Source organism: Tupaia chinensis, unplaced genomic scaffold (assembly GCF_000334495.1).
Source record: "Tupaia chinensis unplaced genomic scaffold, TupChi_1.0 Scaffold000294_5, whole genome shotgun sequence".
Lineage (NCBI taxonomy): Eukaryota > Metazoa > Chordata > Mammalia > Scandentia > Tupaiidae > Tupaia > Tupaia belangeri.
Window position 1 is genome coordinate 3641904 of NW_006159782.1, and position 26409 is coordinate 3668312.

At 57.4% G+C, this 26409-nt stretch overlaps 1 long non-coding RNA gene across 1 annotated transcript; it reads right to left on the reverse strand.

Annotated features, from left to right (window-relative positions):
- Positions 1 to 14168: 14168 nt before the first annotated feature.
- On the reverse strand, positions 14169 to 19052 carry LOC102482242 (uncharacterized). Its single transcript, XR_334870.3, has 3 exons — positions 18688 to 19052; positions 17273 to 17345; positions 14169 to 16596 (listed from the first exon to the last, which is right to left on the reverse strand). It is a non-coding gene; the product is annotated as an uncharacterized LOC102482242 (long non-coding RNA).
- Positions 19053 to 26409: the final 7357 nt, after the last annotated feature.

Below are 26409 nucleotides of genomic sequence, written 5' to 3' on the forward strand. Positions count from 1 at the left end.
GCCGCCCCCGCCGGCCACTGGCTCACAAAGAGGCCTGGGGCTGTTAGCACAGGTTTGGAGTTACTTCAGGATTCGAACACCCTGCAGTGGCTTCCCAGTGTGGCGCTGAGGAGCCTGGGGACACCCACACCTGATACCTGCATGTGAATGTGCCACTGTGTGGGGGTGGGGCCTTCTGTGACGCTCTGGGCCTCGGCTTCTCATCCACAAAATGGTCTGAGAGTGGCTTGTCTGAGCAGGCCATTATGTGGAGGAAGCAGGTCCCCAGGTGTTGACACTCACATGCCCCAGGCAGACCAGGGACAAACTGGTGGAACTGCTGCTGTTTGACCCATTTCCACAAAAGTGGCTGTTTCCCATGCCCCCGGGAGAGAAGTGCGGGTGAGGGGTGGACTTCAGGGGTCCTGCGGTGAGCAAGGCTGGGCGGCCCTGCCCTGGAGCCCAGGGACAGCGGGGACACAGGTGGTCACAGTTGTGAGTTGGTTGGTGACTTCTAGGAAGGTGTGGTAGAGTGACAACTCCCCAGAGATGTGGCGTCCTCGCCCTCAGACGGAAGATGTCCCCGTGCGTGGCAGAAGGGGTTCTGCAGGTGTGGCTGAGCTAGGGTTTGAGAGGGGGGTGGTCCTGGACGGTCCTGGTGGGCCTGATGTGATCAAAGGTCTTTGTAAGATGGGCTCACACTGGAAAACGGCCAGTGGCTGGCTCTGCCGCGTGGTGGTTAGGGCTGCTGGATCCCACACAGTTGACCGTGAAGTTCGAGTCTCGAACCCAGGGGCTGAGAAACGCACAGGGTGCACGTGGATGTGTGCCCAAATCCCAAAGGAGGGGGACGGAGGAGAGGGATTGCAGCCTGACCGTGGGGGCTGCTGTGGCAAGAATAAATAAACAAGCTATGTTACACACATTTTATCACAATCAGAAAAATTAATAATGTACTTAACCCACAAGTAGTAAATTGTATGTTTTTCTTTTTCATTTTTTTTTCATTGCCAGAGGGCACCTATGCTAGCCAGAGAGAGAGAAAGAGAGAGAGAGAAAGAGAGAAAGCACCCCCAAGGGGACGGGGTCACACTGCCAACCCTTTTCGTCCGTTTCTCTATCCTGTCAGGATTTGGTACATGCACATGTGTCTGGTGTGTTTTTGAGACACTGAAGCCAGGATTTGAACTGTGTTTGGTCATATGGGATCTGGCTCTCTTAACCACTGTACTATAGGGCAGGCCCTAACTGCAAGCTTTCTTTTCATTTATTTATTTCTTTAAATAATTCTTTTATTTAACTTTATTTATTTTTTTCAATTTGACCAGAGAGGGACAGAGAGAGAGAGAGAGAGAGAGAGAGAAATCAAGACACCAGGTCCAGAACTTGAACTGTGATTAGTCATGTGGTAGTCCTGTGCTCTTAACCACCATGCCACCTGCCAGCCCCCTAATTGCAAGCTTTAAATGGGTGAGTTGTTTCTCAGGAAAGATGTTTTAAAAAACTAAATGGGGGATAGTCTCCAAAACATCCAACTAGCGGGACTAGCAGTGCACATAAAGGCTATGTCACTGGACTCCCATGTAGTCGACCGCAGTTTGAATCCCAGATCCGGTTGCTTAAATTCACGCCGGGCACGTGTGTGTGCGTGCCCAAGATCCCGAGAAGAGAATGGAGGAGAAGGGATTGCAGCGTGGCCATCCCCCCTGGGGGGTGATTTCTTGCTTTCTGTCTCTCTGTCTCTCTGTCTTTTTGTTGAGTGCACGCGCCCTATAGCAGAAACCTCTAAAAAAAAAACCAAACAAACAAACAAAAAAACAAACAAAAAAACCAACCAAACAAACAAACAAAAACGTCCAACTAGCATTGTTCAAAAGGACCAAGTTGGAGAAAAATAAGGGGAGTGAGGAACTGTCATACGTGGGAGGGGGCTAGGATGTGACGAGCAAATGCCATGTGGGACCCTGGCTGGATCCCGGAACAGGGAGAGGGTGTTGGTGGAGAAGCTGATGGTGCCGGAATCAAGTGGGTGGTTTATAGGGCTATGCCACTACTAACTTCTTCTTTTTCTTTTTTTTTAAGATTTTTGCCATAGGGTGCGTGCACTCACTCGGGACAGAGAGGGAAAGTGAGAAATCACCCCCCGCCAGGGGATGGTCATGCCATAATCTCTTCCAGTCTCCTCCTGGGATTTTGGGCATGCGCGTGCACACACACCTGCTTCACGTGATTTTAAGTCATCTCATCCAGGACTCGAACCGCAGCTGGCCATGTGGGAGTCTAGCACCTTAACCACCACACCACCTGCGGGCCCCCTCTATGTTTTTTTAAAAAGTTTATTTATTTTATTCATGATAAAGCGTGTGTGAGCATGAGAGAGAAAGAGAGAGAGAGAGAGAGAGCGCCCTTCCCTTACCCTCCAGCTTGTCAGGATCTTGGGCCTGGTATGTTTCCAGTCACCCGGGTAGGGGATCTGAGCCTGTGGCCTGCGGTTCAGTACACCACGGCTGCCCCACAGGCAGAGGCGGGGTCACCGTCTTCACCTGATCGGTGCACCCTGCTACGTAACTACCATCATACGGGGAGTGGGGGAAGGCGTGTGGGACCTTCTGGACTGCTTGTACACTCTCCCACACATCTGAGCCGGTTCAGAATGAACCGAGGTAGCGTGTAGGAGGGCGAGGGTCAGCGTGAGAGAGGCGATCAGAGGACAGGGCTGGGAGGCACTACGCTGTCGGCTTTGAAGATAGAGGACAGGGCCCAAAGCCACAGGAGCCCGGCTGGACAGGCAGGGATGAGCTGTCCCCTGGATCAGTCACTGACCTGGATCAGTGGACCTCAGCCTTTTCAACACTAGGGACTGATTTCACGGAGAGCAATTTTTCCACGGACGGGGAAGTTCCATGTGTACTGTCTGAGGTCCTCAAGGACATGGTAATTCGTTACAGCAGCTCTAGGAAACTCATAAGGCTGGCGGCTGGGGAGGACGTCCCTGAGGACAGCCACCCGTGGGCTCTGTGAGCTCTTAGGAGGGGCCCAGCCTGCTCGCTAAACAGTGGACATGTGTTAACTCAGTTAATCCTCAGATGCCCCTCTGCAAAGGGACTGTCCTTATCCCCATTTTACAGACAAGGAAACAGAGGCGCAGAGAGGTTGAGGAAGTTTCCTAAGGCCACACGGCTGCTAGCGGCAGAGTGGGATTCTCACTGGGCAGGTGGTGGCTGAGGCTGTGTGTGTAACCACTGCACCCTACTGCCTGGCCGCCCCTTGTGAATCCAGACCCCACCCTCCCGGTGCTTAGCCCTTTACAGAAAGGGTTTGGTTTAAGTTTACAACTGCCCTGTGGGATAGATGTTCTTAGCATTCTGCATTTTATAGGTGCTGAAACTGAGGCCCAGCAAGGGGGAGCCTCTGGCTCAGGGTCAAAGGCCAAGACCCAAGTCGAGGACTCAGTATGGCTCATCAGGGTCCTCTTGGCTCCTCACCCTCTCCTGACCCATCTTCACATCTCCTGTGGGCTCTGAATGCAAATAGCATCCCTGGTGGCCAGAGGGTAGCCGCACCCCTGCACAGAGGCTGAGGGATATCCCGGCCCCATTGTTCGGGCCAGGAAGCCACCCCTCCCCCATGGCGAGGGGAGGCAGGGTCTCTGGGGAGAAAGCGCCTTCCCAGAGCTGTGAATGAATGCCCAGGGAGCAGGCCCTGGCCCGTTCAAGACCAGGGACTGTGGTAGGGACTGCGTGCCCAAGGGCCACTTGGTCCCGTTTTCAGAGCGCCTTTGAGAGAGGTCGACCCAGGACCGAGGGCAGCTGGGGTAGCTGGTGGGACGACTAGGGGCTCTTGTTAAAGGCGTGGTTTCTTCCCTCTCTAGGCTCAGTTTCTTTAGCTGTAAAACGGGAGAGTGGGTAAGGCTCTCTAACCCCCAGGAAAGTGTGACCCAAAGACCTGTGGGCAAGTCTTCCCCTGTTCATTCATAAGGATGGAGTGGACGCTGGCTGGGCTGCTCCCCAGGCCTGTTGCAGTGACCGGAAGGGAGTTCTCCATTCCAGGCCACTTACAGGTGAGGACACTGAGACCCGGAGAGCCTGAGGAATGCAGGTCATTCAGCCAGGGGGAGCTGGGACTGGGGTGCTATCTGGGACTGGGACTCCCTGGGCTGCCTGAGGCCCTCAGCCACACCCCTGTAATCACTGCTCATTCCCTTCTTTGTCCTAACCCATGCAGAGGTGAGGGGCAGGAGGTGAGCAGGGTTGGGGTGGGAGCCAGGATCTCGGGGTGAGGGGGGGGGCATGTCACTGGCACTCCCACTCTGCCAGGCCCCAAGGCCCGTCTGGGCTGGACGAGGGCTCAGGAGCCAGTTGCAAACCCTTCCTGTGTCAGGGCGGGCTTCCTGGAGGAGGGTATCACAGCTGAGCAAGGGTAAGCTATAAGCAGGACCCCACGTCTGAGAACTAGGAAGTCTCCAGGCTCCCCTTTGTGTCCAGCCCCAGGCCCTTACTTCCTTGGCCCTCTGCAGCGCTGGGACCCCTGGAGCTGCCTCTGACCTCAGTGGCAGTCTGCCCACTTGCAGGACCTTGGTCCGGGAGAGCCCTCCCACCATCGGCCAGGTGCGGTGAGGAGCCTGGCTCCCCTGCTCCAAATTCGGCCCCTGTCACTCACAGCTCCACCACCTGCGTGTAAGTCTTCTCGGTGTCACAATCAAGTCCCTGCCGCCCAGCTCACGTCACAAAAGGCCCATGGACTGATGACGGGTCGGCGACAGGCAACCAAGAGCTGAATAAATGTGGGATGAGGTGGCCAGGCGGGTTTGGGCAGACGGTCCACACTGGGCACCGGGCTTTGGGGGCCCTCTGGGATCGGGCCTGGTGCGGCCCAGTGTGCAGTGTTCAGAAGCCAGAAATCCAGGCTGTAGTGACATCTCCCAATTTATTATTTAAAAAATGTTTTGTTTTAAGGTGGGTGTGCTGAGGTCCGGAGAGAGAGAAAGAAAGAGATCATCCCCTAGGGGGGATGGCCACGCCACAGTCCCTTTTCCTCCAGTCTCCTCTTGAGATTTCGGGCACGCATGCACACGCGCCCAGTACGATTTTCAAGTCCCTGGATCTGGCGCTCAAACCGTGAAGTCATCCGTGTGGCATCCAGAGCCTCCATGCCAACTTCTAGTCCCCAAACCCCCCGATTTTTAAAGACATGTTAGGAAACAATCTGAGGCCTAGAAAAACCAGAACTTGGCCCTCCAAGAGGTCAGATGGCACCTTCCGCCTGCCACGCACAGCTGCCCAGGTGGCATGCGAACGAGACGACATACAAATGAACCTGAAACGGTGCCCCTCCCTGTCCGCCTCGCAGGTGAAAGCGTCTTGAGGGCAGGAGGCTTGTCTGTGTTCACTGAAGCACCTCCGGGACCCAGACCCGGTACATAGGCCCACCTGACTGGGTAGGATGAAGGTGGATGAGGTGCTGGGAAGGGGCGTGGGCACTGCTGACCGGCAGAGTGGCCATGGCAGTCCACACGACCTCTCGGGGCCTCTCTGCACCCGTGGAGGGGGGCAGCGCAGGTCTTTCGTAAAGCAATGAGACCGAGCGTGCCAGAGCCTACAGGACTCGCTGACCCAGTAATTCCATTCCAGCCAAGGAACTACCCCTAAATATGGAAAGAGGAAAGCTTTCAGTACCAAGATACCAATCAAAATATATTATTTATAACTTCGACAAACTGGAAATAACTGGGATGTCCAACAATGAGGGGGCAGCTAAATAAACGGTGGAACTTCCACTGGACAAAATACTAGGCAGCCAATGAACTGAGGCTCAGAGGAGGGGAAAGAGAAACAAGGTTACAGAGAGTGACATGGCCAGCAGTGGGCCCCCGACAGAACGGCAGGTCAGAAAAGGCAGGATACCACCGTTTTGTTTTTTTCTTTTAATATACAGTATGATCTCAGCCACATTTTTAAAAAAAAGTCCTCAAACAAAAAACTATGGGAGGAAATACATCAAACCTTAACAATGATTGTCTTTGGGTGGTGGGGTTGTGGGTGGTGATTTTTCTTCCTTATTTTGACTTTTCTGCATTTTTCAGATTTTCGTAAGTGACCACGTATTGTTGTAAGGACATTAAAAATGAAAAAACAACTAGAACTGGGGGTGGGGAGGGCTTGCTAAGATCTGCCCAGGTGTGCCAGTCTCTGAGAGGGAGTTAGTGGTGGGGAAGGTTCTGGGCCCAGAGGCGGCAGCTGAATGTCAGAACCATGACTGCCCCTGTGATTCTGGGTTTCGACCTTGGTGGCAGGGGCTGTCACATGGGCTCTGGTCACCTATTTTTGCCGGGGTATTGCAAGAACGGGATGGGAACCTGACTTGAAATAATAGAGTTTATTATCAGTTTCTAGGAAGGCCAGTTCTGCTTTCAGGCACCCCGCAAAGATGTCAGTGTTCTTGTTTGGGAGTTCCTGGGAGTATTTTTGTCCGCTGGAGGTACAGATGTTCCTGACTCATTTTGGAAAATAGAACTGGGGTGATTTCCAGAAACCTACCTCCACATGGAGGAGGAGCAGGGCTCGGGCTCTGGTGCCCGTTTCACCCACTGCTGTGTGACCTTGGGCAAGTCATTCGGCCTCCACTTGACCTGCACAATGGGCTCTGCACACACAGAGCCCAAAGATCCCTAAAGTCTGTCTGTTTAAATGAGGCCATCTCCCCTAGACGTTTAGGGTTAGGGACCCAGGGCCTTCAGGCCGCCCCTTACTGTCTGGAGTCCTGGAACCTTCCATGTCTGGCCTGGGACCTCATTTCCAGCTGTCATTACCCGGAGAGGTGTGTGAGGGGTAGACATTTTCCAGGAGTCTCTAGAAGCTCTGTCCGTCACGATGAGATTACCCACAGTTTCCGGGGCCCCCTCAGTCACATTCCACCCCTCAGGGTCCCACGGTGGGGAAGGGCAGGCTCCCTGGGACAGCCTGTGCACACAGCAGGCCCCTGTGTGGTACATACCTGCACTCACGTCTCGGGAACAGGGAGCTGGGGCTGGGTGCCACAAGGAAACTCAGGGTCCCTTCCCAGGCACCCCCCATCTTGCACTTCTGGCAGAAGTCATCTTCACACATCTTTAGAATGGTTCTGGGTACAACAAATACCCTTTGCATTTGCAGGTGGGAAAGTGGAGGCCAGAGAAGTTAAGAAATCCATCCAAGGTCACACAGCCGGGGCAGGGCAGGTCAGAGTCCTGGCCAGCTGCGTCAGGTCCACACTTGAGATTCGCTTTAGGTCAGCCTCTTGCAGTTGCTGCTTTGGTGCAGCGTGGATTCATGGCCCCCAAAGCCACACAGCAGGTCAGCGCAGAGCCCAGGCTGCTCCAGGGCCCTGGAGGGGGAGGGGGCTCTGAGCACATGTATGAGAGTGGGTCTCCCCCGCTCAGGGTCAGCCTCGGTTTTGCACCCGGCACTGTGCCCAGCATACGGACTGAGGGGTAACGGGCCGACCAGACCCACATAACCTCCCTGTCTGCCCATCCCTCCCTCCCTCCCTACAGCAGTTTGAGTCCCAGACCTGATGGCTTGCTTTCTCACTTTCTTTCTCTCTCTGTCTCTCTCTCTCTCTCTCTTTCTCCCTCCCTCCCTCCCTCCCTCCCTTCCTCTCTCCAAGTCTCCTCTTGATGCCAAGCCCTGTGCAGGGGCTGAGGGACAGAGACGGACAAGATTCACTTTCTGCTCATGAGCCAGGGTCTTTCAGGAGGAGGTGACAGCTGAGCTTAGGAGGGCAGAAGGGTGTTCGGGGGGGTTAGGGAATCGCCAATATCTTTGGGGAAACCTGAGCATTTCTGAGAGGGTGAGGAGAGGGAGGTGAGCTGGGGCCAGGGGGTGGGTCAGGGCGAGGATCAGGGCTGGGCCCACTGCCCTTCTGGAAGTCTGAGGCCCAGAGGGAGAGAGTTGAGGAAGGTGGGGGTGCAGTCTAGAAAAGGATGTCACCCCCGCCTCCTGGTCCCAGCTAGAAGGGAAGTCGTGCTGGGGGTGGAGGCTGGGTGGGGCTGAGGTCATGAGGCAGAAGGAGTGGTGGCACCCCGCTAGTCTCTCGAGGCTAGGCGGGAGGTGCAGTGCGAAGAGGATTTAGCACTCAGGTCCCTCTTGCTTCTCCTGTTGGTCACCTCCTCTCTGGCTTCCACACCAGTATGCTCATCTTACCACAGGGCCTTCGCATCTGCTGCCCTCCTGCCCGAGATGGCTCTTCAAGTGTCACCTCCTCCAAGAAGCTCCCAACCCCTCTCAAACGCACGGTCCCCTCCCCATCCACCATCCTCTAGTGTTCTTTATCACCCAATCTGTCCCTGCCTCTGGGGTGAGGGGTTCTCCCCATGTAGATGTGCGGAAACTGAGGCACAGAGAGGTTAAGCCACCTGCCTCCTTGGTTTGCAAGTGGCATCCCTGAGATGTGAAACCAGGAGGTCTGGATTCAAAGACTCTAAGAGGTTCAGATACTATGAAGCTTTGATTCAGTCGGTAGTTGCCGAATATGTGACTGGCGCGATAGACCTTCCCCAGGCCTCAATTTCCTCCTTTGAGGTGTGGGGACATACCTTGAATGGGCTGGAGAGAACCCATTCTGAAAGGCTCAGTGCTCCTTCTCCCACCCTCTCACCATCAGGATTCTGCTGGGTGGGAAGGTCTATCCATCCATCCATCATCCCTCCACTCACCCATCTGTCCATCATCCATCCATCCACTATCCATCATCCATCCACTCACTAATCTGTCCATCACCCATCCATCCATCATGCAGCCACTCACCCATCTGTCCACCATCCATCCACCCTCTATCCACTATCCATCATCCACTATCCACCATCCATCATCCACTATCCATCATCTATCCACCAGCAGACACCTGAAGATCTATCACAGACCAAGCCCTGTTCTCTCACTGAGGATAAAGCAGTAAAAACAGTGCCCTGGGGACCAGCAGATGTTGTAATGGCTATGTTGTTGAAGTCCCATGTAGTTGACCACGGTTTGAGTCCCAGACCTGGTGGCTTGGAACTCATGCTGGGGGTGTGTGCGTGCATGTCCAAGATCCCGAGAGGAGAATGGAGGAGAAAGGACTGCAGCGTGGCCATCCTTCCCCCCGGGGGGATGATTTCTCACTTTCTGTCTCTCTGTCTTTCTCTGTCTCTCTGGTGAGTGCATGCACCCTATAGCAAAAATCTCTCTAAAACAAAAACAAAACACAAAACCCAGTGTCCCGTTGGCCAGGAGCTCAAGGAGAATAATGGGAGAAGGCAGACAACCAGAAGTCAAGATACAATGAGGGGGCAGGACAGGAGGCACATAGGTGGAGGGGCAAGGAGGCAGGGAGGCCTCACTGAGTAGGAGACACTTGAGGTGAGAGCTGAAGGGTGAGGGAGCCAGGCAGACATGTCGGGGGAAAGAACCCCTAGGTAGAGGGCCAGGCCTGGCCAATAGTGCCAGGGAAGAGGTGTGGTTGGTGAGTTTAGGGAGGGAACCATGACGCCAAAGGGGTTGGTGAGTAGAGAATGGACTGCAAGAAGGGTCAGAGGCTGAAGCAGGGGGCTCGGGAGGCTGCTGCAGCTGTCCAGGCAGGAGACAATGGCAGCCCGGACTTGAGTGGTGAGTGGAGATGTGAGGAGCAGTGGGCTTTGGGTTATTTTGAACATCAGTCCGACATGATTGCAACGGGTGGTGATTTAATTAGCTACTGCTGCAAAACGAAGCAGCCCCAGTCAGGAGCTTGAAACAACAGAAATCACTCCTCATAGTTTCTTAGGGAGGGGTTTGCTGGGCATTCTGGCTTGGCATCTCTCATGCAGTTGCAGCTGTGGTTAGTCAGTGGCAGGAGCTGGAGCAGCAGGGCAGGAGCAGAGGGCACTGCCTGGGTACCTCTCTTCTCGGGGCCCACCACTTGGTCCATGTGGGCTGGTTGAGCTTCCTCACAGCATGGCTGCTCAGGACACTCGAGGCCAGTGGCCCAAGGGAACTGAGCAGAAGTGCTGTTTCTTTTTATGACAAAGCCACAGAGCACACTTCTGTAGGTTCCAGTGTACCCAGATTCAAGCAGAGAGATCTCAGGCCCCACCTCTGCACAGGAGGGAGGCCGATGCTGACTGTAAGAGGAGTGTGCAGGGTGTGACGTCTTGCTGGTCATCTCTGGAAGATGCCACCAGCTGTAGATGGACAGAGATGCATTTGGGACCTGTTGCCATGTGTCCATGGGGTGCCCAGCCTCTTCTCCTTCTGCCTCATTTGTGAAAGGGGACAGACACCAGGTATGACCTCAGCTGGGACCCCCTGACTTCACAGAGACAGGTGCAGTAGACTTGTGCTCCCCCCCTCCTTTTCCTTGCATTAGGGAAAAGGTTCTCGACAGAGAAAATGGAAACAAACAGGCAACGAGGGGCTGCGCCTTGCGGCGTCTGTTATCCCTGCACCATCTGCCTGGGCCTCCGTGTGCACGTGTGTGTGGGTGTGTGCACGTGTGCTGGGGTGTGCGCACTCTCACTCGTGCCCGTGAGTACGTCTCTCCCCACCCAAGCCCGCAACTTCTCCTGAGCTATAAGGATGACCTGGGCTCCCGCTGGCTGCCTCATCTCATCCACATGGCCTGGTCCTCCCTGGTCCAGGGAATCCCTCTCAAATCCAGCTCTCCGGGCAGCCACCCTGGCCCATTGCCATCACCCTGCGCCTCGTCCTGATTGTTCCTCACTCTTCCTCGGCCCTTGTCTCCAGAGCCCACTGTGCACCTCATCCGCCCTGTGAGAGTCCAGCAAAGACAAAGATGGAGGCTGGCCAGGGGTTGCCGGGGCAGGGGAGGGACAGAGTGGACTAGAAAGGAGTGCCAAGGGACTTTTAGGGGTGGTGCAAACGCTCTACATTCTTTTCTCTTTTTTTTCCCCCCAAAGTTTACCCACGTTACGCACAGCAGCATGTGTCTGTGTGCAGAGGGGCAGGGAGAACCGTCAGTGGGGCTCCACACCCCGGCCCTCCCCGTCCTCCACTCCTCAGGATCCCGGCTATTTTCAGGGCTCCAACTGCAGATGGCCATGTGGCTTCCAGCCCCACGATGCTCTACTTTCTACAGCGTCTGCTTTCAGGCTGAGGTGGGCCATGCGGCTGAGTCCAGAGGCATTCCACGCTGGTGAGTTTCACGTGTGGAGATGTGGCTGCGGTAATGCCGCCGCCAGGCCTCCCCAGGCTCCTCACCCCACCTGTGTGCTCCTTACAGCTCCTGGGAGCCTGGCCCTGTCCTAGGCCCGGGGCAGAGCAGCAGACCCGACAGGATCCTGTTCGCAGTGTGGACAGCTGCGACAACAGTGACACAAGGCCTTTCAGGCAGGGGTGGCAAGATGCTGAGAGGGAGCCAGAGCAGCCTAAGAGAGACCAGGCTGCTTCAAGGCCTTCGGCACCTGGCCTCCCCTCACAGTCCCCCTTTTAGGCTGGGTGGCCCAGTGGCTTGGGGTGGGGCCAGGGTGTAGCGAGAGGGGACCTGATGACCTGTGTGTTCCACCCCAGCAGGAGGCGATGCCAGTGAGGAGGGGACACAAGGGCACACCCTGTCGTCCTCTCAGTGGCAGGGGCGAGGGGACAAGCTGTTTCGGGTCCCATGTGCAGCCCCGGGCATGCACACGAAGTCAGTGGCATGCATCGTCCGAGGCCTGGGCACACACATCTTGGTTTGGACACACGCGGACACCTGGACTCCGGCCAGTCTCCACCCCAGATCTGCCCGCTCGCTGTCACGGCAGTACAGTGGCCTCTACTCTCCGGGCGCACGGCCTCTGGCTCAAACACACAGACTGGTGCACACACGTGTGCACAGCACACAGCACGGGCTCGTGTTCACTGAGCGCTTACTCTACATACTTTCTTCAAGTTTATTTATTTCTTGAGAGAGTGAGGGACAGGGACTCGGCTGCAGTCTTACCCCTGCTGTCGTGGGCAGGTGGCGCTCACCACCCGTGCTGGCGGGGGACCTTTGATCTCAGTCTTCCCAACAGCCCCGAAGGCAGGTGCTGTCCCTAGCCCACTTTACGCACGAGGACACAGGCGTCCGGGCGCAGGTCGCTTCCATCGAGGGCTGAGACTGGCAGCAGGACTGGGATGAGAAGCCAGGCTGTCTGGTATTTGGGGCTGTCTGCAGAGACTGCAGGGAACTCCCATTTCTGAAGTCTCCTGGCCATTTGAGGCCCCAGGCCACGTGTGAGGACCGCACCTCACAAAGCCCTCTCCCACCCTGGGACAGGCTTAGTATCCACACTGTAGACAGGACACCAAGAGACAAAGGACGGCTCCGAGTTCTGCTCAGGTCATGCAGGGCTCGATGGCAGAACCAGGACTGGACCCCCGGGCCCCCCCTGGTCTCTCTGTCCCTGCCCTTGGGGACTGTAGTCTCAGGTCTTGCCAAGCAGGCCTGAGACCAGCCCTCCGGGGGCCTGAACGCAGCAGGCTTCTCCTCTATGCCTGTCCGTGTGGGCGCCTGACTTAGCTGGGCCCAGGACTGCTGAAGACTCCGGAATCCGAACCCCCGAAGAAAGACGTCCGAGCTGGTCTGAGAAGAAACTGGGCAGGCCTGTGCCCGTCGGGGAGAATCGAGGCCCCTGCACCTTTCGGGGTGCGGAGATCTGGCCCAGAAAGTGCGGCTCCCCTCCCAGGCACACTCCCTGTCCTCTGCAGGCCGTGCCTGGCCAGGCATTGTTCGGAGGTTTAAAAATAAAGGCTTCTTGGCCTGGGCCCTGCTGGCAGGGGAGGAGGGCAGCTCTGGTCCAGGCCTGAAGGGCATCTGGCTGGAAATGGAGGCCTCACCCAGCTCCACCATGGCAGGGCTGGGAGTGCGGGGGGTCCCTGGAGAACGATCAGCACCCCACCTTCTCGTCTGAGAGAGGCATGAGCGAGTGAGTGGGTGCTGGTGCCCTCTGCTCACTCCAGCTGCTCAAGGCTGCCCCTGACCCTCATCAGAAGCTTCTGACAACCCGGAGCCCATGGAGGACAAAGGCCCCCCCAGTACCCCATCTTGCCCATCAGCTGACAGCCTAACAGCTAGGTCCCTATAGCCATGGAGGGTGGGCGCTGTTGATATCATTAGACGAATGAGGAAACTAAGACTCAGAGAGGTTTGGTAACTTGCCGAAAGCCACGCAGCGAGCCAGTGGAGGAGCCAGGGCTTAAACCGAGGTCTGTCGGATCTACCCGGCACCCCCCTGCCACTCACCACCCACTGCTCCACCTCCCCCATGTTCCCATTCCAGAGGAAGGAGGCTTTCGACCTCTCTAAGTGGCCAGGGCTAGGGGACACCGACTGCGGTGGTGGGAGGGGGACCAGCAGATAGAAAGCACGAGTGCGTGGGGTCCGGGCATGGTCTCCATTTAGTGGGTGAGGAGACGGAGGCGCAGAGAGGCAGGCACCGTTGAGACGGGATTTGAACCCAAAGCCTTCCCTTACCCAGTCTGGAGGGTTAATAGGTTCCCTGACAGAGTCCGGTGTAAACCAAGGCCCCCGGAAGGTGGATGAGGCTGAGGCACCAGCTCCGCACCCCAAAAACAGGGTCAGCAGAGAGCCCAGGGCAGCTCCTCGTGGGGATGTCCCCACCTGAGACTCGGCAGAAGGCCCCACCAGCCCTCCCCAGTGGCGCATGGCTGCCCGCCTCCCCATTCCAGACTAGATCTGGTGATCCCCGTCCACCCCCGAGGCCTCTGCCGAGGCTGGCACGCTGGTGCTGGCACCGGAAAGCGACATTCCAGAGCCGCCCCCCTCCCCCAACTCCCTGCCAACCCATTCTTGGCAGAGCCAGAGAGCAGGGGCTTCTGGGAGATGTCAGGGCAGCAGTGCGGGGAGAGGGCTGTGGCTGGAGAGGATTGTGGGGGGGGCTGAGCACCTGTCCACAGGCTATGGGGAGGGACCAGGTGAGAGACAGGACAGACCTCCACCCAACAGGAGCCTGGATGGGGGCCCCAGCTCAGCCTGCAGACTCGGGGGAGCCGCCGGGAGGAGTGTCTCAGATGAGGCGTTCTTGAAAAGATGTGTACTTTTCAGGCGGCAAAGCCCGGCTTACTAACTCCTGTCAAAGGGCTTCTGGGAGCGTTCTGCTTCGAGGCACATGCCCTCTCTGGGCCTCAGAGACGCAGGAGAGGACTGCAAAGGTAAGTCTTGAAAGTGCTTCTAGAGAATCGTTTAGGACACTCCGTTTTTATTATTCCACATTGCTGTGACCATCGCCTCGTCCCTGGTCTCACCCCATCCCATCTGTACACAGCAGCTAACTGCCCGGGTCACCACCCCGGGCGCGTGCGGGATGCTGCTCACACAGGGCATGTCACGAGCCCCTCTCTGGTCCCTGCTCCTTCCTGACCCACAGTGCCCGCGCCCACCCCTGCTCCCTCCTTCCAGCCATAATGACGTCCAGGCCAAGCCTCCAGCCAGAGATGCCTTCCCTCCTGGGGCGTCTGTACTTGCCACTCCTTTGCCTGGAGGGCTCGGCTCCACCCAGATCTTCGAATAGTTCTTTCTGGTCATCCAAGACTCAGCTCAAATGTCACCCCTCTGAGAGGCCTTCCCTGACCCCTTGCTCAAAGCAGGGCCCTCCACCCACCTCAGTTTCATGATCCCATTTCGGACTGACTTCCCCTTTACCGCATCCTCACGACGGCAATCGCTCTGTTCCTTTATTGATTACTTGTGACTGTCCTCCTTCCCTCCGGGCTGTCCAGTGGGAGGGCACGCAGCGCTCTAGGCCTGAAGGAGCCCGAGCCCTGACCCTTCCCCGGGAGCTCACTGCTGCTTCCCTCCACGGTCTCCCCCCGGCCGATGGCCAAAGTCTTGTGGATGGCACGAGGCCAGGGAGGCCAAGGAGCACCAGCTACGAGCCCAGCAACCCAGGCGGGTGGGGCAGGGCAGGACAGAGCAGATGGGAAGGAGAGAAGCAGGGAAGACCCTGAATCTGGGTCCCCAAGAGGCTCCGCTCCCCCCAGTGCAGGAGAGCGTCCTGGGCCTGGAAACCCCCAGGTCTGGCTCTGGGCAGGCAGTTCTGGGGTGACCTCATCGCCTTGAAAGGAGGGCAGCAGGGGCCGGAAACAGAGGACGCATCAGATGGGCTAAATTTAGAGTGTTTGATTCAGCCCAGGCCGGACAATATTCCTGGAGTCCCCATTGTTAGTAAGGGGCCAGAGGGCAGGCTGCCCGTTGAATGGCTGGGTCTGAGCCATGCCAAGCTGTCTAGCCTGCAGAGGTGGGGGGCAGTGGGTGAGGTGGCCCCCTCCTCGCCGGAGACAAAGCTAGGCCAAGGGTCAGAGCAAAGCCTGGTGAGTAGGGCTCTGAGGCTGCAGCCTTTTGGCTTGAGGTCAAGTGTGGGAAGGGGTCCCTGAGCTGTGTGACCTCCGGACAGCTGCGACAGCACCCTCTGCTGTCTACAGGGGTGCCTGAGGCTCAGACCCAGGCCCAAGGCCACACGGACACCCTTGTGCCCCAATGTCCAGCCTAGGTCAGCAGCACACCAGTACCCCAACCCGACGTCTTCTTGCAGACAGGGCCCTGCTGCCCCACCGGGCCTGGCAGCTCTAGGTGGTCAGGGAGGTGGCTCAGCCTGCGGCCTGTACAGGCTCCAGAGCCATTGCCATGGCAACCTGGGCTGAGGCCTGCGCTGCCCTGGAGACGAGCCTGAAGCGGAGGACCTACTCAGGTGAGGAGGATAGGCAGGGGATGCCTCTGACCCAGGCTGGCCAGCGCCAGGGACCGGCCAGCAGCCCAGCCTCGCTGCCTGGGCTCAGGCTGGTGTGGCTGGAGCTCCTTGCAGTGTCCTGTTTCTGTGTCCACAGCTCCTGCCCACACCGCAGCCACAAAGCCAAAGGAGGGGAGGATCGTCCTCAACCCAGGGCCACCCCTGCAGGTCATGGCTCTGCAGGCCAGTGTCCAGGACCTTTCCGCTCCTGTCCTAGTCCCCTACCTCCATCCCGCAAGGCCCATCTAGGCCCAGGGAGCCCCTAGCCCCTTGCCCTGGACATGGGGGCTGGGGGTGGTAGCAGGCGTCCAGTGGGCACGCTCTGTCCACCCCTGTGACAGGCAGAGGGGAGGAGCCAGCAATGCTCTGAGCTCGGCCCCTGCTCTGTCTGTCTTCCCAGCTCAGGGAGGGCCTTGGAATGAAGCCAGCCCCCTCACGTTCTGGACGAGTAAACTGAGGCCAAGCTGGGAAGAGGCTTGTCTAAGGCCACCTGTCAGCCTGGGCCCTGCCCGCCCTCCCAGCAGCTCCGCTGTCCTGCCGGGGCGGAGGCCCAAGGCTCCTCTCGATTCCATCGTGAGTCATGTTATGGTGTTCTCAGGAGCTGAGTAACCACCTGAGTTATTTATACCCCGGCTTAGCAGGCTTCCTTCCCTCCTCCCAGAACTCGGGCAGGGAGGACGAGTGGGGGTGGGGAGGGCCCCGGGAGGGGGATGTGGACTGTGAGAAGGCAGCTGAGCACCCCCACATCCCCTCCCCGGGTACCGCCCCCGGAAAGCACCCAGAAATAACCGTGATCATCCGGGCAGTACAGCATGCTGGGCCTGGATCTATGGCATCGATATGCAGGTATCAGGGTGGTTTGGGGAGGGGGGAATTCCTTTCCCGAGCGAGTCATCCGTCTGGAAAAATAAAGAAGGAAAAAGCTGAAAATTTTCCTTCCATCAAAACAGGAAGGAGCTGGGGATGGACGGGAGATGAGGGGTGGAGGTCTTCAGGGAGGGGAAGCCCCCGGCGCCTGCATACCGGCCACGGGCCTGCTTGTGGGAGGGGTGTGCCCTGGGTGTCTCCCATGAGCAGCACCCTGGCTGTTAGGGGTGTTTTTGTCTCCCCTCCTCCCAGGCCTGTGCACATTCATGTACACACACAGACGCCCATGTGCACACAGACCCCTAATCACACCAACCTAACTGGGCACGCTCACCTCCCCACACCCCCCCACCAGCTCCCACGTGGGAAACACCTCGCTTACACGGAGTTGGCAGGACGGGGTTGGAATCTGCCTTTCTCCTTTCTCTATTCTCCCCTTCCCTGAACACTGTGCGGGGAGTCCAGTGACTTAAGTTCAAACCTGGCTCGAGCTCTAACCAGCAGAAGTCACCACCCATCTGAGACTCGGTTTTGTCCTCTGACACGGCCCTGTCATCCCTGTGCTGCTCTGGGGCATGTGGAGGCCCAGGAATGGTGTGCGGCCTCGGGGGTAATGGCCACAGTTCTCACATACAGCGCGGTCTCGCCCTACTTCCGTCTGCCAGGTGAGCCCCATCCCCGGAGGAGGCAGTTCCAGAATCAACTCACCCAGGGCCATGCACTGAGACACAGTGGACCTTGTTCTCATCCCGGGAACCAGAAAAAGGGTCCTATCATATTCCTGAGGAGGAAGGGAGAAGGGTGAGAGAGAGGCCCATCCTCCCAGGGCCTCCAGCTCCCGCCCGGGACCACAGGGACAGCGCTGGGTCTTCAGCAACGTGCATCTGCACTCGAGGAGTGCTCGCTGGGGACTGTGATGGTTACTGTTAAGACGATTAGTCACTCCCGCGGTGACCCTCTGTTTGCTTACTGAGTTACGTAACCTCTGCCCGAGGGTGTTTGCACTGCTGTCTGGTCTGTCTGTCTGTCTTCCCGCCTGCCTGCCTCAGCCTGTAAGCCCCTTGCAGGCAGGGGGCTCTAGAGAGGTGAGCTGGCAGTGTGGTGCCCCCTTCCTCCTGAGGCACCTCCAGGATGCCCTGCATGTCTCCCCACACCCAGCCCCGTCCTGCAGGTGGGGATACTGGGGCCTGCAGGACGGGGCTGTCTCCTTGTCTGCCAAACGGGGTCATAGATTTCCCTCCCCCTGGACTGCTGGGTGGTTGAGGAGGGCGGGCTGATGCATTGGTTTAAATCACATAAAATCACAATGTTTGACTCCAAAAAACATTTTTTTAAAGATTAGCTTTACATTCACAGCAAAAGTGAGAGGAAGGTACAGAGATTCGCCGAAACTCTGTGGGTGAGGGACTGGTCATGGTTACTTCTGTCACTGGACTCGCATGTGGTTGTCGGTGGTTCGAGTCCTGGACCCAGCAGCCTGAAACTCACACTGGGGATGTGTGTGTGTGTGTGTGCCCAAAATCCCAAGAGGATGGAAGAGAAGAGACTGCGGTGTGGCCATTCCCCCGGAGGGTGATTTCTCTCTTTCTGTCTCTCTCTCTCTGGTGAGCATATACTTTGACTCCAAAAAACATTTTTTTAAAGATTAGCTTTACATTCACAGCAAAAGTGAGAGGAAGGTACAGAGATTCGCCGAAACTCTGTGGGTGAGGGACTGGTCATGGTTACTTCTGTCACTGGACTCGCATGTGGTTGTCGGTGGTTCGAGTCCTGGACCCAGCAGCCTGAAACTCACACTGGGGATGTGTGTGTGTGTGTGTGCCCAAAATCCCAAGAGGATGGAAGAGAAGAGACTGCGGTGTGGCCATTCCCCCGGAGGGTGATTTCTCTCTTTCTGTCTCTCTCTCTCTGGTGAGCATATACGCCCTATAGCAAAAAATCTCTCTAAAAATAACTAAAAAAACAATAATAATAATAATCTGTGGGTGAGTGAGGGCAGGGCCCGGGTGGACAGGGCACCCAGGGTGGGTGTGGAGGCTCAGGGCATGATGCAGCCCCGAGCTGCCTGGACTCAGGTTCATGCTGTGCCCTCACATGCCTGATGGGGTGAGGCTGCTGCAGACCTTGGTTTCTCCATCAGAAAGAGGAGGGTGAGACCACTCCCCCCTGCAGGCACCGCGGCAGCAGTGCAGGCGCAGGCGAGCTGTTAGGCCTGAGGGGTGAGGCGGGCTGCCCGAGGAGCGAGGAGCGTGCTGCGCAGCCTTCGTTGGGAAGGACATGATATGGGGTGGAGAGAGGCGCGGGAAACTGAGCCACTCTGTGGGGCTGATCCATGTGGCTTCCCAGAGACTCCCTTGGGTACTCCAGGCACACACTGAGGCTGGCTGAAGATGCGGATGAAGAGCGAGGCCAAGACCCTGTTAAAGGTGTTGTCTGTCTCTGAGGTGCTCATGGAATAAATAAATATACTTAAAAAAAAAAAGAAAGAATCGTAACTGAAAAAAAGATTGGTGGGCCGAGTAGATGGCGTGGAGGTTAAGGCAGGTCGGTCCCACGTGGGTCCCGCTCGGTGGCTTGAACATCACAGCAGGTGCATGGGTGTGCATGCCCGAAATCCTGAGAGGAGGGACTGCAGCGTGGCCATCCTGCTGGGGGGTGATAGTTCACTTCCCCCACCTCTGTGTCTCTCTCTGGCACACGTGCCCTGGAGCAAAACTAAAAAAAAAAAAAAATTGACTGTTATAGCATAGGTAGCTTCTCACTGTGGTCCCTGCAGTGACAAATCGGGCGACTACGTGGGAGTCCAGCGACTTAGCCATTATGCTAACTGCTTGTTCCTGACAAATCACTTCTAAAGGCTGCCTGCTCCCTGCCTGCCCCCTCTCCCTCCTGCCCCATCCCTCCCAGAATTCCCAGTCAGATCCTTAGAACAGGACAGAAAGGACTCCTGAATTGGCAGGGCTGTCTAACTCATGCACAGTAGTTTCCTGCCCAGGGGGCCACAAATGGCTTCCACCCCTGCGGTGGTGGGCAGGTCCCAGGGTCCTCCTGAACCCTAGGGCCCATGGCCTCCAGTTGTGCATGCCTTCCTCCCTTTGGTCTCATAATTCTCTGCGTGCATAAAGACATGAAAAAGGCTGGGCTGCTCCGGTCCAGGCCACACAGGGGGCTTCAGGTAACAGAGGTGTGGACTCCAGCACCACAGCCCAAATCACTTGTTGGCACTGCCACCGGCTTGCTGGGAGACATGGGAGGCTGGCGTGCCTCTCTGAGCCTCAGTCTTTCCCCCTCTAGGTGTGAACCCTTCAAGAGCAGCAGCCCCCCAGAGGGTGAGGACTCCTCTTGCCTCCCTTCGCAATTGTCCAGCCTCCCTTGTGGGCTGTCAGTTCAGGTCGAGCTTGGCCCAAGGCCTACTCTGGGTCAGGCTGTCACGACTGGCCCAGTAGGTGACTAGTTATATAGCACAGTTAGGATGAGCCCTCTCTGGGGACAGCCAAGCTTCGTGGCTCGAGGTGGGGAGGGGCTCAGCACCAGCTCCTGGTAGGGACATCTCCTGGCCCGTCTGGCCCAGCCCTTCCCCCCAGGAATCGAAGGACCTCACTCCAATTCCAGCCAGCTTCCAGGGCAGGTAGATGCCAGCTGCCCGTCCAAACATCCTCTTCCTCGTCTGGAGGAGCTAAAAATGCATCGACTCAGCCCCAGGAAAACAAACACCGAGCTTCCCTTGCCTTTGTACACAGGACAAGGCCGAGGCCGAGGGTGGGCTCCTTCAGGCTGGCCCGGGCTGGGGGCTGTCTGCCTGCCTTCCTGGGGGTCTCCTGTGCTGCCTCAGGTACCCGCAGTTGCAGGGCGTGGAGGGGCTCCGCGGCCCCGGTGAAGGCCTGTGGGCCTCCCGGCCGTAGGCTCCTCTCCCAGCCCGGCTCTGGGGCGCGAGGCGAGTGTGTGCGTGGGTGCGCACGTGCACATGCGGCGTGAGGTCGGCATCTGGTGAGTGCTCTGTGCTTTCAGATCACACTTCGCCTGATCAGGTGGTCGTCCACTTTTCACAGAGAGGGAAACTGAGGCTCAGCGGTCAAGTGGTCAAGCTCAAGGTCACAGAACTAGTACATGGCGGAGCAGGGCTTTGAGTGAGGTGGTCTCCGATGGCCTCTGACAGAAGCCAAGTCTCTTCCCTTTCTGAGCCTCATTTTCCCCATCTGTGAAATGGGCACAGAGGGTGGTCCTCCCTCCCCGGTGGTTGTTAGGGTGCAGCTGGGCCAAGGGTAAGGAAGGGCTTAATAGAGAGCCAAAGTCCTGCAGATAGGGAGGTCGGGGATAGGACAGCGCAAGGGTTCTGGGAGAGCTGCCACGTGGATGTGGGGAGCCCAGGAACGGAGTCGCAGACCGTTCGTGGCATGGCCTTGGACTGACCTCAGTTGGGGCACCAGGTCCTCTTCCATCAAGCAGGAAGAGCAAGGGCAGACTCGCTGGCAAGTGGCCCTAACACGAGTGATGGCCCGAGGCTGTCCTGGGTCTGCTGTCTCAAGATTCTTCAGTATGACATTGCATTGGGGTACCCCTTAGCTGCCCTGTGCATCCTGAATTTAGAGGTTGAGCCATGTGGCTTCCCAGAGACTCCCTTGGGTACTCCAGGCACACACTGAGGCTGGCTGAAGATGCGGATGAAGAGCGAGGCCAAGACCCTGTTAAAGGTGTTGTCTGTCTCTGAGGTGCTCATGGAATAAATAAATATACTTAAAAAAAAAAAGAAAGAATCGTAACTGAAAAAAAGATTGGTGGGCCGAGTAGATGGCGTGGAGGTTAAGGCAGGTCGGTCCCACGTGGGTCCCGCTCGGTGGCTTGAACATCACAGCAGGTGCATGGGTGTGCATGCCCGAAATCCTGAGAGGAGGGACTGCAGCGTGGCCATCCTGCTGGGGGGTGATAGTTCACTTCCCCCACCTCTGTGTCTCTCTCTGGCACACGTGCCCTGGAGCAAAACTAAAAAAAAAAAAAAATTGACTGTTATAGCATAGGTAGCTTCTCACTGTGGTCCCTGCAGTGACAAATCACTTTTTTTTTTTGAGAGGTTTTTCACTATAGGGTGCGTGCGTTCGCCAGACAGACAGAGAGAGACATAGAGACAGAAAGCGAGAAATCACCCCCCAGAGGGGATGGTCACGCCGCAATCCCTTCTCCATTCTCCTCTCGGGATCTTGGGCACGCACGCACACGCGCCCGGCGTGAGTTTTAAGCCACCAGGTCCGGGACGCAACCGCGGTCGACTACGTGGGAGTCCAGCGACATAGCCATTATGCTAACTGCTGGTTCCTGACAAATCACTTCTAAAGGCTGCCTGCTCCCTGCCTGCCCCCTCTCCCTCCTGCCCCATCCCTCCCAGAATTCCCAGTCAGATCCTTAGAACAGGACAGAAAGGACTCCTGAATTGGCAGGGCTGTCTAACTCATGCACAGTAGTTTCCTGCCCAGGGGGCCACAAATGGCTTCCACCCCTGCGGTGGTGGGCAGGTCCCAGGGTCCTCCTGAACCCTAGGGCCCATGGCCTCCAGTTGTGCATGCCTTCCTCCCTTTGGTCTCATAATTCTCTGCGTGCATAAAGACATGAAAAAGGCTGGGCTGCTCCGGTCCAGGCCACACAGGGGGCTTCAGGTAACAGAGGTGTGGACTCCAGCACCACAGCCCAAATCACTTGTTGGCACTGCCACCGGCTTGCTGGGAGACATGGGAGGCTGGCGTGCCTCTCTGAGCCTCAGTCTTTCCCCCTCTAGGTGTGAACCCTTCAAGAGCAGCAGCCCCCCAGAGGGTGAGGACTCCTCTTGCCTCCCTTCGCAATTGTCCAGCCTCCCTTGTGGGCTGTCAGTTCAGGTCGAGCTTGGCCCAAGGCCTACTCTGGGTCAGGCTGTCACGACTGGCCCAGTAGGTGACTAGTTATATAGCACAGTTAGGATGAGCCCTCTCTGGGGACAGCCAAGCTTCGTGGCTCGAGGTGGGGAGGGGCTCAGCACCAGCTCCTGGTAGGGACATCTCCTGGCCCGTCTGGCCCAGCCCTTCACCCCAGGAATCGAAGGACCTCACTCCAATTCCAGCCAGCTTCCAGGGCAGGTAGATGCCAGCTGCCCGTCCAAACATCCTCTTCCTCGTCTGGAGGAGCTAAAAATGCATCGACTCAGCCCCAGGAAAACAAACACCGAGCTTCCCTTGCCTTTGTACACAGGACAAGGCCGAGGCCGAGGGTGGGCTCCTTCAGGCTGGCCCGGGCTGGGGGCTGTCTGCCTGCCTTCCTGGGGGTCTCCTGTGCTGCCTCAGGTACCCGCAGTTGCAGGGCGTGGAGGGGCTCCGCGGCCCCGGTGAAGGCCTGTGGGCCTCCCGGCCGTAGGCTCCTCTCCCAGCCCGGCTCTGGGGCGCGAGGCGAGTGTGTGCGTGGGTGCGCACGTGCACATGCGGCGTGAGGTCGGCATCTGGTGAGTGCTCTGTGCTTTCAGATCACACTTCGCCTGATCAGGTGGTCGTCCACTTTTCACAGAGAGGGAAACTGAGGCTCAGCGGTCAAGTGGTCAAGCTCAAGGTCACAGAACTAGTACATGGCGGAGCAGGGCTTTGAGTGAGGTGGTCTCCGATGGCCTCTGACAGAAGCCAAGTCTCTTCCCTTTCTGAGCCTCATTTTCCCCATCTGTGAAATGGGCACAGAGGGTGGTCCTCCCTCCCCGGTGGTTGTTAGGGTGCAGCTGGGCCAAGGGTAAGGAAGGGCTTAATAGAGAGCCAAAGTCCTGCAGATAGGGAGGTCGGGGATAGGACAGCGCAAGGGTTCTGGGAGAGCTGCCACGTGGATGTGGGGAGCCCAGGAACGGAGTCGCAGACCGTTCGTGGCATGGCCTTGGACTGACCTCAGTTGGGGCACCAGGTCCTCTTCCATCAAGCAGGAAGAGCAAGGGCAGACTCGCTGGCAAGTGGCCCTAACACGAGTGATGGCCCGAGGCTGTCCTGGGTCTGCTGTCTCAAGATTCTTCAGTATGACATTGCATTGGGGTACCCCTTAGCTGCCCTGTGCATCCTGAATTTAGAGGCTAACGCTATAAGCCCCCGCTCCACCTCTTTCCATTCTTCCGGAAGGACCTGGTGTATTTGCACCAACCAGCCAGGACTTGGGAGGGGAAACAGGCGAGACGTTTAGTCATGTATCCCTCCTCCAGCAGACATCCATGGAGTAACAGCTGTGTGCTGGGAGCTGGGATGAGGTCCACGCTCACCTAGAACTCGGTCTAGTGTTAGACTGATGAACAGACCAAGTGGAATACCCTGAGGTACATGATATGAGAACCCACAGCAAGCACCAAGCATAGCGGGCTTCCTGGAGGAGGTGCTGGCTAAGCTGAGCCTGGCAAGAGGAAGAGGAGGAGGAGGCATTATTTAGAGGACTGCTTGTTTGAAAAAAGAGGACGCAGGAAAGGGGTTCTTAGCATAGCGTTCAGGCCCAGGTGCCTCTGAGGTCACCCTGTCCTGCCACCTCTAACCCCCGTACGGAGACATCTGGCTTGAAATGATTTCTGCGCTCTCACTCAAGAGCCTGAGAAGTCCCTGAGTTCCAGGACAGGTCTCCTTCCTCTTCCATTTCTCAGAGCGTCTCAGGCTGCACACAGTAGGTGCTCAGCGCTGCTGCTCTGAGTAGCACCCATGCCCCGTATCCAGCCTGAAGCTGTATGCCCCTAAGCCCCTTCTGCGTAAGTCAGACCTCAGGGCGGCACCACGCTTCTCGACTGGCAAAGCCTTTCTCATATACTAACGCAGCTGATGCTCACACAGGCCCCGTGTGAAAGTGTCATTGTCGTCATCACCACCGCCGCCACCTGCCGGGAAACAGCACAGCATGGTGGTTTAGGCATAGGGTTCTGTGGCTGCAGCGCTCGGGTCTAAGCCCCAGCTCTGCCACTCTCTGGCTGTGTGACCTTGAACAAACTACTAGCGTCTCTGTTTCCATTTCGCCATTTGTAGGCGTAAGGTCGCACAGGAGCACAGAGGAACACCACCCAGCGCGCTAGGCTCGGATGGCTCAGTCCGGAGGTAGCTATTAGCATCCAAGTGCAGATAAGGACACAGAAGGTCAAGGTTGGGGTCACCCACCTGCCCAGTGGAGCCCGGTTTTATCTTTGAATCTTTACACTTGGAATCTTGTGTTTTAGGGTCATCTCCTCACCTGCCCCCATCGTGCCTCCCGTCCCTTGTCGCCCTGTCTCCAAACCTCTGTTTATAAATCTTTCTGTCTCCTGGCGGGGCTCCTCCCAGGCAGGGCCTGTATTCGCATTATGACTGGTTCACTGCGCTTTCCCCAGCGCCTGGGACCATGCCTGGTCACGTGCGAACACACGAAGGCTGTGCGGAAGTAAGGTCCCTGCGAAGACGCCCTGCTAAGTGTCTCCAAGTGCGCTCTCACTGAGCCTTCGGCCTCCTAGCCGCCGACACCCAGGAACCCATCAGCACAGACAGAAACTCCCATCACCCCAAAACTTGCTCCCTGCAATTGCAGACTTGTCTCTAATTTATAGAGGAGGAAGTCGAGGTACTGAGAGGTTAAGTCACCTTCGTCACTCCGGGATCTGAACCCAGAACATCTGTGCCCACACTGCCTCCCAGCCCGTGACACTGCCAGGCAGTAATGGCTGAGGGTGGCTGTCTGTGGCTGTCAGGAAAGAGATCCTCCCAGGGAGTCCTCCCTCCTCGGCTCCCCCTCTGCCCAGATCCGAGAAGAGAGGGTGCGTGACTCTCAGCGACCAAGGACATATGCACGTGAGGAGCAGGGCCAACACCCCAAAGGGATGTACAGTATTTGGGTACAGAGGACGGATGGCAAAGACAGTGCAAACGCATGACACAAAGGTGCCCTGAAGCCGGGAGATGCAGGCCCGCGGTGGGTGCTGGGTTCAGCGTGTGCGCGTGTGACACTGTGACTGTGACAGTGTGACTGCTGAAGGCAGGGACATCGCAGATCCCAGAGCTGGGGGCGGAAGGCGTTAACTGTGTGCATGCTGGGTGAGTGGGTGGGCCCTGGGCCTGGAACGGGGGCTGAGGGAGTAGTAAACATCGCAGGATCATGAAGGCAGCCTGGAGAGGATGCCGCAGGGCTGTGGGGGTTTGTGTGACTTTGCAGTTCAACAAATTCAAATTCAGCCAATGCTGGCAGTGCCAGTTGTGCCAGGCAACCAGCTAGGAGGTGACACAGTCCCAGCCTGCAGCTGGCTGGTACTGTCTGCGGGGTGGGGGGTGGCTGGCTCCTGCTGGGGGCTTTCTGCCCTTCCTGGCATTTAATCCTCACAATCACCCTATCCCCACTTCAGGGCTAAATGGAGCACAGAGGGAAAGTGACTTGCCCAAGGTGACCCACGCTGCTCAGTGTGAGGGCAGACTGAATCCCAGCCGGCAGGTTGCAGAGCTTGAGTCCCTTCCCACTGTCCCTGCACCAGGGTGCAAATATTCTATCTGGTCCTGGTGGGCTTGGACTACTGGCCAGGCCATGGAGACGGCGCATCCAACCACACCGGTCCTAACCTGTCCAGAGTCACTGTGCTCGGGGAGGTGGGTGGGAACGGGTCAAACAGTGTATCTCCCCTAGTTCTTTTTTTCCTTGAGGACAGGTTCACGGGCGGGAGGGGAGGGGGGGTCTGCCCTGCTCTGAGACCACTAAGCGCCCCGCCTTCGCCTAGGGCCCTCCCCCAGCTCCCGCCCCCCCTCCCGGCGCTGACTCCCGGCCAGAAGAGGAAAGGCTGTCTCCACCCACCTCTCACACTCTCCCTTCTCCTGTATAAAGGCCGGAACAGCTGAAAGGGTGGCAACTTCTGCAGCCGGGAGCGGCCG